This window comes from Tupaia chinensis, unplaced genomic scaffold (genome assembly GCF_000334495.1).
Source record: "Tupaia chinensis unplaced genomic scaffold, TupChi_1.0 Scaffold000147_1, whole genome shotgun sequence".
Taxonomy (NCBI): Eukaryota; Metazoa; Chordata; class Mammalia; order Scandentia; family Tupaiidae; genus Tupaia; species Tupaia belangeri.
The window spans coordinates 4,225,335-4,233,379 of record NW_006159617.1 but is presented as its reverse complement, the minus strand read 5'-3'; the positions used below and the strand labels follow the sequence as shown (position 1 = coordinate 4,233,379).

The window sequence follows — 8,045 nt, the reverse complement described above, 5'->3', positions numbered from 1 at the left end:
TTTCTTAAATTTTATATATATATATACATATTCTACCTATTTCTCACCCTCTGCATTTTTCACCCAGATCCCACACTATCTCTGGCAACTACAGTTACTTTTCTTTCCTTTTTATTGCCTACATTTTCCCAATTCACAAAATATCTTTATTAAACTAACTACTTTCAACAGCAAATTCAGCTGATATATAGATGTCTGTAAACACAGTCTGACCTTAGGCCTGAACCTCTGTGAGTAGAATGGATATACTCTAAAGTAGTACCTCACTGAGGCTATATAGCTTACTGCGGTCATTAAACAGGTATTTTTAAATTTATTTTAATTTCCAGAAAGGCAGTTTTAACTTTAAAAAGTCAAAATTTAAAAAAATGTTAAAAGTACTTTGCTTAAGATTTAAAGCCAAGAAACAGGTTAGGCATTCTGTTCAAATAGTAGGTACATGAGTCTATTGGAAGCTCAAGAAAAGACAAAAATCCTCAAATCTGGAAAACAAAGCTTTTAAGAAAGTCAGTAATGTTTTAGTCAGAAGTTATAAAATTCTATTTCACTAGTTCAGTCTCATGTACTTTATCTTCTGTTGTGGTCTGATCTTTTCATTTAAGTTGTGGAAGACAATATTAAATTCTGGAATAAATACTAATAAGTTAGATTGTTGGGATATCTTTTGCAGGTATCTTGAAATTTCTCTCTTGTCAATCTTAATATCTTCCCTTAGTCTGTGGTTTTAGTCAATCTGTCTATAATGTGTCTTAGGAAGATCTTTTTGAGTTGGTTCTATTTGGAGTTCTTTGTATTTCTGGATATTTGAATGCCTCTCTAGGTTTGGAAAATTTTCTTCCAGGATTTCATGGGATAGCTTATCAATACCCTTATTGGTCTCATCACTATCTGAGTTACCAATTATCCGGATGTTTGGACATTTAATAGTATCTACTATTTCTTGTATATTATCCTCAAATTTTGAGCTATATTTTCTCAGTCTTTGTGGTATATTTTTCTAGTCCAGGAATTCTGTCTTCTACATCTCAGATTCAGTCTTCTGCATGATCTAATCTGCTTTTAATACTTTCGAGGGAGGATTTGATTTTCTGTATTGAAGCCTTCATCTCTATCAATTCCATTTGATTATTTTTTTATGTTGAATATTTCCTCTTTCAGATCATGTAAGAACTTCCTCACTTCCTGGAATCCATCAGTTCTTTTCTCCTGCATCTTCTGGAATTCCTTGTCTCTCTTCTCTTGCATCTCTGTTAACTTTGTCACTGTGAATATTCTAAATTATTTATCATAAATTTCCATGAGTTCCATTGGACTGTCTGTGGTTGAAGGGAAATTATTCTTTTCTCTTGGGGGAGAGGTATTTTCTTGCTTTCTCATATTTCTTTTGCCTCTGTGGTGATTTCTGGTTATTTACTGCGTTATAAATTTCTTCTTAATTTCTAGAAGTTCAATCTGAGTGTTCAGAGAAGTGCATTAGGAGGTGATCTGTGAACTCACTGCCATTTCATTTTTGTTCCTCTGTGTGGCAGATTCAGTGGGACCCTCATAGCATTCAGGTGCTTGACTTCAGTTCACTTAGACCTGTCTAAACACTCAGTGTGTGAAAAATGACAAGCAAAATGGTGAAGGTAAAAGAAAAAGGGAAAGAAAAGAGAGAGATAGAGAAAAGAAAAGACAACTCACAAAAACAATTTTTTTTTCTAAAAACATGAAAATCTTGCAGCATGCTCGTGTGCCACATGAAAGCAGTAGTTCCAACTCCAGTGGAGTTTTTACATCTCCTAGATGGATGGGATAAAAGGCAAGAATTAGCAAGAGACAGGAGGTTCTGAAAGCCAAGAAAATACTTTACCTTAAATTAAAAAAAAAAATTAATGAAATGAAAAGACAGAGACAGAGAGGATAAAGGGGAGGCCCTACCCAATTGTAGATGGGCTTTGGGAGTGAAGTCTCGGTAGAAAATCAGTAGTTTAATCCCTGAAAGCACTAGTTTGTTCTGTTTTCTAAATTGAGGGTAGAATGAGATTGGCATCATTTCAAATATTTGTACCCGTATTTTGTCTTCACAGCCAAACAAAGTTTACAGTTAAGCTTGGTATTTGTCTATAGTTAATAGAAAGGAAAGAACATATGCTGTTTAGAGGCTCTGATGAGTAATTTTCTCTTATTTCTAAAAATATAACTGATACTTATGGACCGACCTGCTCATCTAAAGTTTAGATAACTCAAGGCAGATTTTAAAAGTGTTTCTTTGCACTAAAAATCATTAAATATGAAAGAACATATGTCCATCCAAAATTTATAGTACTCATTTTGCTAAATTTTATTTTACATAGCCCAGACAAGAGAGTACACTTGCTAATTTGATAATGGTTTACTTAAGTAATCACTCATTTAAACATATGTCTACTTACGATACAAAGAAAGAGGGAAGAAACAAGGGAGGGAAGGAGGAAAGAAGAAAGAGGAAAAGAGGAAGGAAGGGCATGAAAGGAAAAAAAAGCATTTGTATTCCATTTTAAGATCAATACAAAGAGCAAGAACAACAATCAATGAATAGCAAAGTTGGAAAAAGAGTATATCATTCTTTATCCTATTATCTCTACATACATGAACATTGTAATTGTGTGGTATTAAGAAATAATAGTTGGACTTCAAAAGAAGTGGAGAAAAATGTTGATGTTTAACACCAGCTGTATTTTTCTGGGAGCCTTATATTCCTATAATTGGATTGAAACTACCTTTTTAAAAGAATTGTGAAATTTAAATGTGATTATGTGTAAACAGTGTATTAAATATCAACTGCTTTTTTAAAAAAAATTCTGTTGCCTAAATACTCAGTATTAATGTCCACCATCAATACAGATGAGCAAATAGTGTGCTAGTTTTTCAAATAAAGATACATAATTACCCCAAAATAAAAGAGTAGTATATACCTTACTATTACCTTGCACTAAAAAACATTTTAATATTTTATTTGCAAAGGAATAAAGAAACAGAAGGAAGAAAGCAGAAATGGAAAGATATTTTATGAATGAATAAATGAATGACCAATGAGTAAGTAAATAGTTGGTTTTAGAATTCTGACATAAAACTAACAAAAAATGCATACTTTTTTGTCATTATACATTTAATGATGGTGTTGTCAGATAAAAATAATAATCTAATATAAAATGTTTTGGCACAGAAAACCTCAAATACTACTATATTTGTAATGTAAAGTCCATAATCCCATGAGTCCTGAATTCATAGAAATTGATTTATAAAACTTCAGTTAATGACCTTCCTATTTTTTTCAGAAGAAGGGAGAGAGAGAGGTTATATTAGTGTAAGTAAATTAACCTTTCATTCCATACTCTACCAACTTTTTCCACACTGACAAGTAATCAAGAGTGTTTGACAGGAAACAGCAAGTTGTTTAGCTCTCAGCACTCCTGTCACTAAAATATGATGTCAGATAATTTGTTCCTGTTTAGTTCTAGCTTGATTACTTCTGGTTCCTTGAGATTTGAATTGATGAAGTTTTACTTTAGTTACATGGCAGTGTTAATAAATGCTGTCATGTTTATTAATGAGATGCCAAAATTGTATTGTTATATTTAGAGGACAGAGTCAAGTTCATGTAACTTAAAGTAGTTGAATGTGAGAAAAGGTTAATTAGACTTCATGACCTGTTTGGAATATATCTTGGGTCTTGATATCAATATAACTTTCAATACAAAAATACCAAAACCCAGAATTAATTTATAAGTGTTTAATAGTCTGTTATTTAAATAGTAAATGATTCTAACAATTCCTAAAGAAGTTTTCTACACTTAAAATAAAAATGAAAAACAATGACAACGAAAGCAAAGCAGAACAAGAATCACTTAAGGTCAGCCATTGTATTAGTTTATTTGATTCAATGTGAGCCGATTACATGAATATTTTATCCACATCATATTCCAGGATTTTAAATTGTTTTCATTAAAAGAAGAACCATTAGTGAGAGCTTTCTAAAAATTGCTGTAAGTGTATTATATGGAGATTTAAATATACAATGAAATGAGTGAATAACAGGAAACAAGCTACAGAAAACTTCTCAGTCATCATTATCTTCTCATTTTTTGACTAGAGATAAAAGGATATTAAGCAAACAAAAATGAAATTGCACAAATAAAAATTTTTCTTCCCCTAATGAAAGAATTTCCTTTGAAAATTATTTTTTTTCATCCTTTAGGCAAACAAAAATGCAAAAGAAGTTCATATCTAGACATATTTAGGTAAGAATTTCCAAACTTTTATGACCATAAAAGATCCACAAGACTTCTAGTTTTCACAAAAGTATCAATTTACTTTTTAAAAATCAGGCTTGGAAATAAAATAGAAATAAATGATCCAAGAGGAAAAATGATCTATACCTAACAATAGTAATTACATCCCATTTATCTTATTTGAATGGAATATAGACATATGATTTTTTTAAAGGGGCATGTAAGTTGTAGGGGCATATAGGACAATGATGACGTCCTAATATTATCATTCTGACTTAGCAGTTATATTTAGAATAAATATGTATTCCTTTTATTAAAAAGTGATAGCAAAATAATACTGTGAATAAGAGATTTTTCTCTTTGGTGTTATCTAATTTTTATTTTTAGTAAAATTTCCAGAATAGTAGTGTACATTGTTGAGCATCAAGTAAATATCACTTTGAGTAAATTTTGGTAGTTTTAACTTTTAAAATATGTGTCTACTGTATCTAGGTTATTGAATTTATGGATTTAGAGTTGCTTACACTATTCCTTGACATTTAAATATCTATAGGGTCTGTAGTGATGTCTCTTCATTAATTTTTGCTATTTGTTATTTGAGTATTTTCCCTTTCTTCTGCTTCCCACTCCCTTGGTCATACAAACTAGACATTTACCATTTTATTGAACTTGTAAAAGAATCAGCCTTAGTTTGATAGATTTGTTTTTCTGGTCTACATTTTATTCATTTCTGCTCTTTTTTTATTATATTCTATTTGCTTTTGGCTTAATTCATTTTTCTATTTTTAGTTTCTTTTTCTTTTAGAGGTTTTTGCTATAGAGCACGTGCGCTCGTCAGACAGACAGAGAGAGACAGAGAGACAGAAAGCGAGAAATCACCCCTCAGAGCGCATGGCAATGCCACAATCCCTTCTCCTCCATTCTCCTCTTGGGATCTTGGGCACGCACACACATGCACCAGGCATGAGTTTTAAGCCACTGGGTCTGAGATGTGAGCTGCTGTCGACTACGTGGGAGTCCAGCGACATAGCCATTACGCTAACTGCTGGTCCCTCTATTTTTAATTTCTAAGAAGGATGCATAGATCATTCATGTGGGACTTGCTTTCTTTCCAATATAGTATTTAATGTCATAAATCTTCCTCTTGCCATCACTTTAGCTACATCCTCACATTTTTGATATGTTGTATGAAGGGAAGTAAAGATGCTTGTGGAAAGTAGAATTAATGTATGCATTTATTCTATTGTAATCATTTTAAAAGCCATGAATAGTTTGTTCATAATATACATTTCTCATAAACTTTTTGAATACCTTTCATGTTTACATTTTTATCCAATTCAAAATCTTTTCTAGCTTACCTTGTAACTTTTGAAATTTGAATTATTATTATTTAAGTTTTTGCTACAGGGAATGTGCACTTGCCACAGAGACATAGATAAGGGAGTGTGAAATCATTTTCCAGGGGTATGGGTACACTGCAATCCTTTCTCCTTCATTCTCCTCTTTGGATTTTGGGCACATATACATCCACTTGTGCCAGGCATGATTTTCAAGCCAGCAGGTTCAGTACTCAAACTGTGGTCAGCCATGTGGGATTTCAGTTCCTTAATCACCACACTACCTGCTGGGCCAAAACTTTAATTATTGAGGGGTTTTTTGTGTGTGTGTGCTTAATTTTTTACATATTTAGATAATTTTTACAGACATCCTCTGTAATTGATGTCTAGATTAATGCCATTACAATCTAAGAACATGTATTTAGTCGTCCCATAGAGACAGCATAGAGTCTCACCAAATTAGTGAGTTGGATGTTGTAGATGACGATGCCACATTCTCAAAGAAAATTTAAAAGAAAGTTTATCTCTCCTGTAAAGAATTCTTGGTAAAGTAAGACAAGTGTAATTTGTATTACCAGTGTAATAGAACAAGGAGAGAGTGATGGTATGCTGGCTTTGGTTTTGACTCTGCCTAAGAGGTGGATCTAGGGCTAGGATTTTTCTCTCTGTGTACCAGGGTTTATGTTATTTGAACTCAGGGGGCACAAAGAAAGGGAACTGATATCCTTTAAAAAAAAAAAAGTTATTCCAGATATGAGAAAACAGAAGAAAGAGAAGGTGTGGGACTTGAAAGCTGTCAGTGGTCAAAGATCAAACGTGAAATCAGATTTTTCAGGCCATTGTTATCAATGGGATTATGGTGCTAGCTGGGATGGTTGTAATTGTTGTGTTCAAAAACCTGAGTAAATATGGGTAGCAACATGGTTGAAACATAGCTTGACAGCTCTTGCATGCGCCAATGGAATCTAAATAATGGATGTTATGTTCTAAGCCCTTTTCATAGCCAGACTATGAAAAGCCAACAGACCAATCATTTCTGTAGTATAGGTGTTAAAATTGGAAGAACCAAAAGATTGCTCTCAGTTATGGACATAACGTTGACCACCCATTTTTGGATCCACATATAGATGGGACGTATGCATTTTGTAACAGAGAATGCTTTCTTCAGAGACCAACTTTAACTTATCCTAGCTTTGCCTAGCAAACCACATGGTGGTAAATGTGGATCCTAAAGCTGTAATCTTTTCTTTTTTCTTTTCTTTTCTTTTCTTTTCTTTTCTTTTCTTTTCTTTTCTTTTCTTTTCTTTTCTTTTCTTTTCTCTCTTCTTTCTTTCTTTTTTCGAGAGAGATTTTTGTTACAGGATGCACATGCTTGTGCTGAAGAGACAGAGAGACAGAAAGTGAGAACTCACCCACCAGGGTGATGTCCTAACCATAATTCCTTATCTCCTAGTCTCCTCTAGGGATTTTGGGCACACAAGCACAAATGCCCAGCGTGAGTTTTAAATTGCCTGGTCCAGGATTCAAGGCATAGTCAAATACATGGGAGTCCAGTGATATAACCATTACACCATCTTTTGGTCCCCTAAAGCTATAATCCTTATTTCCAGAATAACATCACTATCATGACTTACACAGTTTTCATTACCAAGGTGCCTAATGGATAGCCAAAGAGAGATTCGACTGTAAATAGCTTTCGCTGTATGATTCCAGATCTCTTAAACTTGTTATGTTTTGTATGATGGCCCAGAATATGATTTCTCTTGAAGGATGTCTATTGTGGTAACCGCATATCTACTGTTGTTGAATGAAGTTTTCTGTAAGTGTAATTCAGACAATTTGGTTGATATGCCATTCAGATCCTCTATGTCCTTATTGGTTTTTCTCTGTGTTTGTTTTTATGGATTACTGAACTAACTGCTGAAGTACACAACAATAGTTGTGTATTTATCCTTCCTTTTTTTTTTTTCCTCCATGCTATTTATTTTTGCTTTATGTATTTTAAAGTTGCGGTGTTAAGTGTGTATATATTTAGAATTGTTATACTTTGTTTGGTGAGTACTTACAGTAATACTTTCTTGTTTTTAGGTCTAGTTTTTCTAATATTATTATTGATGTGTGTGTGTATGATTATCTGTATGAGTATGTGTCTATGTCAGTATTTTTTTTTTTTTTGCTTTTTCTTCGAGGTCCAGAGACTATGCTTAGTATCTAATTTGGGAAATCATTTAATTGCTACCTATGAAAATATTTCTTCTGGTCAATTCTGTCTCTTTGTTGCAATTCTAGTTACAAGGGTTTTGTTATTGCCATAGCTACCCTAGTTATTACAGTCCTCAAATTTCTCTAGTTTAAGCTTATATATACAATATAGGTTGGTTTGTTAAAAGTTTTTAAATTTTTGCAATGTTTTCTCTCTCAATTTAGGTATTTCCTTTTTACCAATACTTCAGAG

The 8,045-nt window shown here is 32.8% G+C and overlaps 1 long non-coding RNA gene across 1 annotated transcript in view; it reads left to right on the top strand.

Annotated features, from left to right (window-relative positions):
- Window positions 1-3,026: 3,026 nt before the first annotated feature.
- Window positions 3,027-8,045, top strand: part of LOC102499693 (uncharacterized) — a 105,104-nt gene continuing 100,085 nt past the window's right edge. The window contains exons 1-2 of the long non-coding RNA XR_003548915.1: window positions 3,027-3,057; window positions 4,220-4,262. This is a non-coding gene — a long non-coding RNA (uncharacterized LOC102499693). The remainder of the gene's footprint in view (window positions 3,058-4,219; window positions 4,263-8,045) is intronic.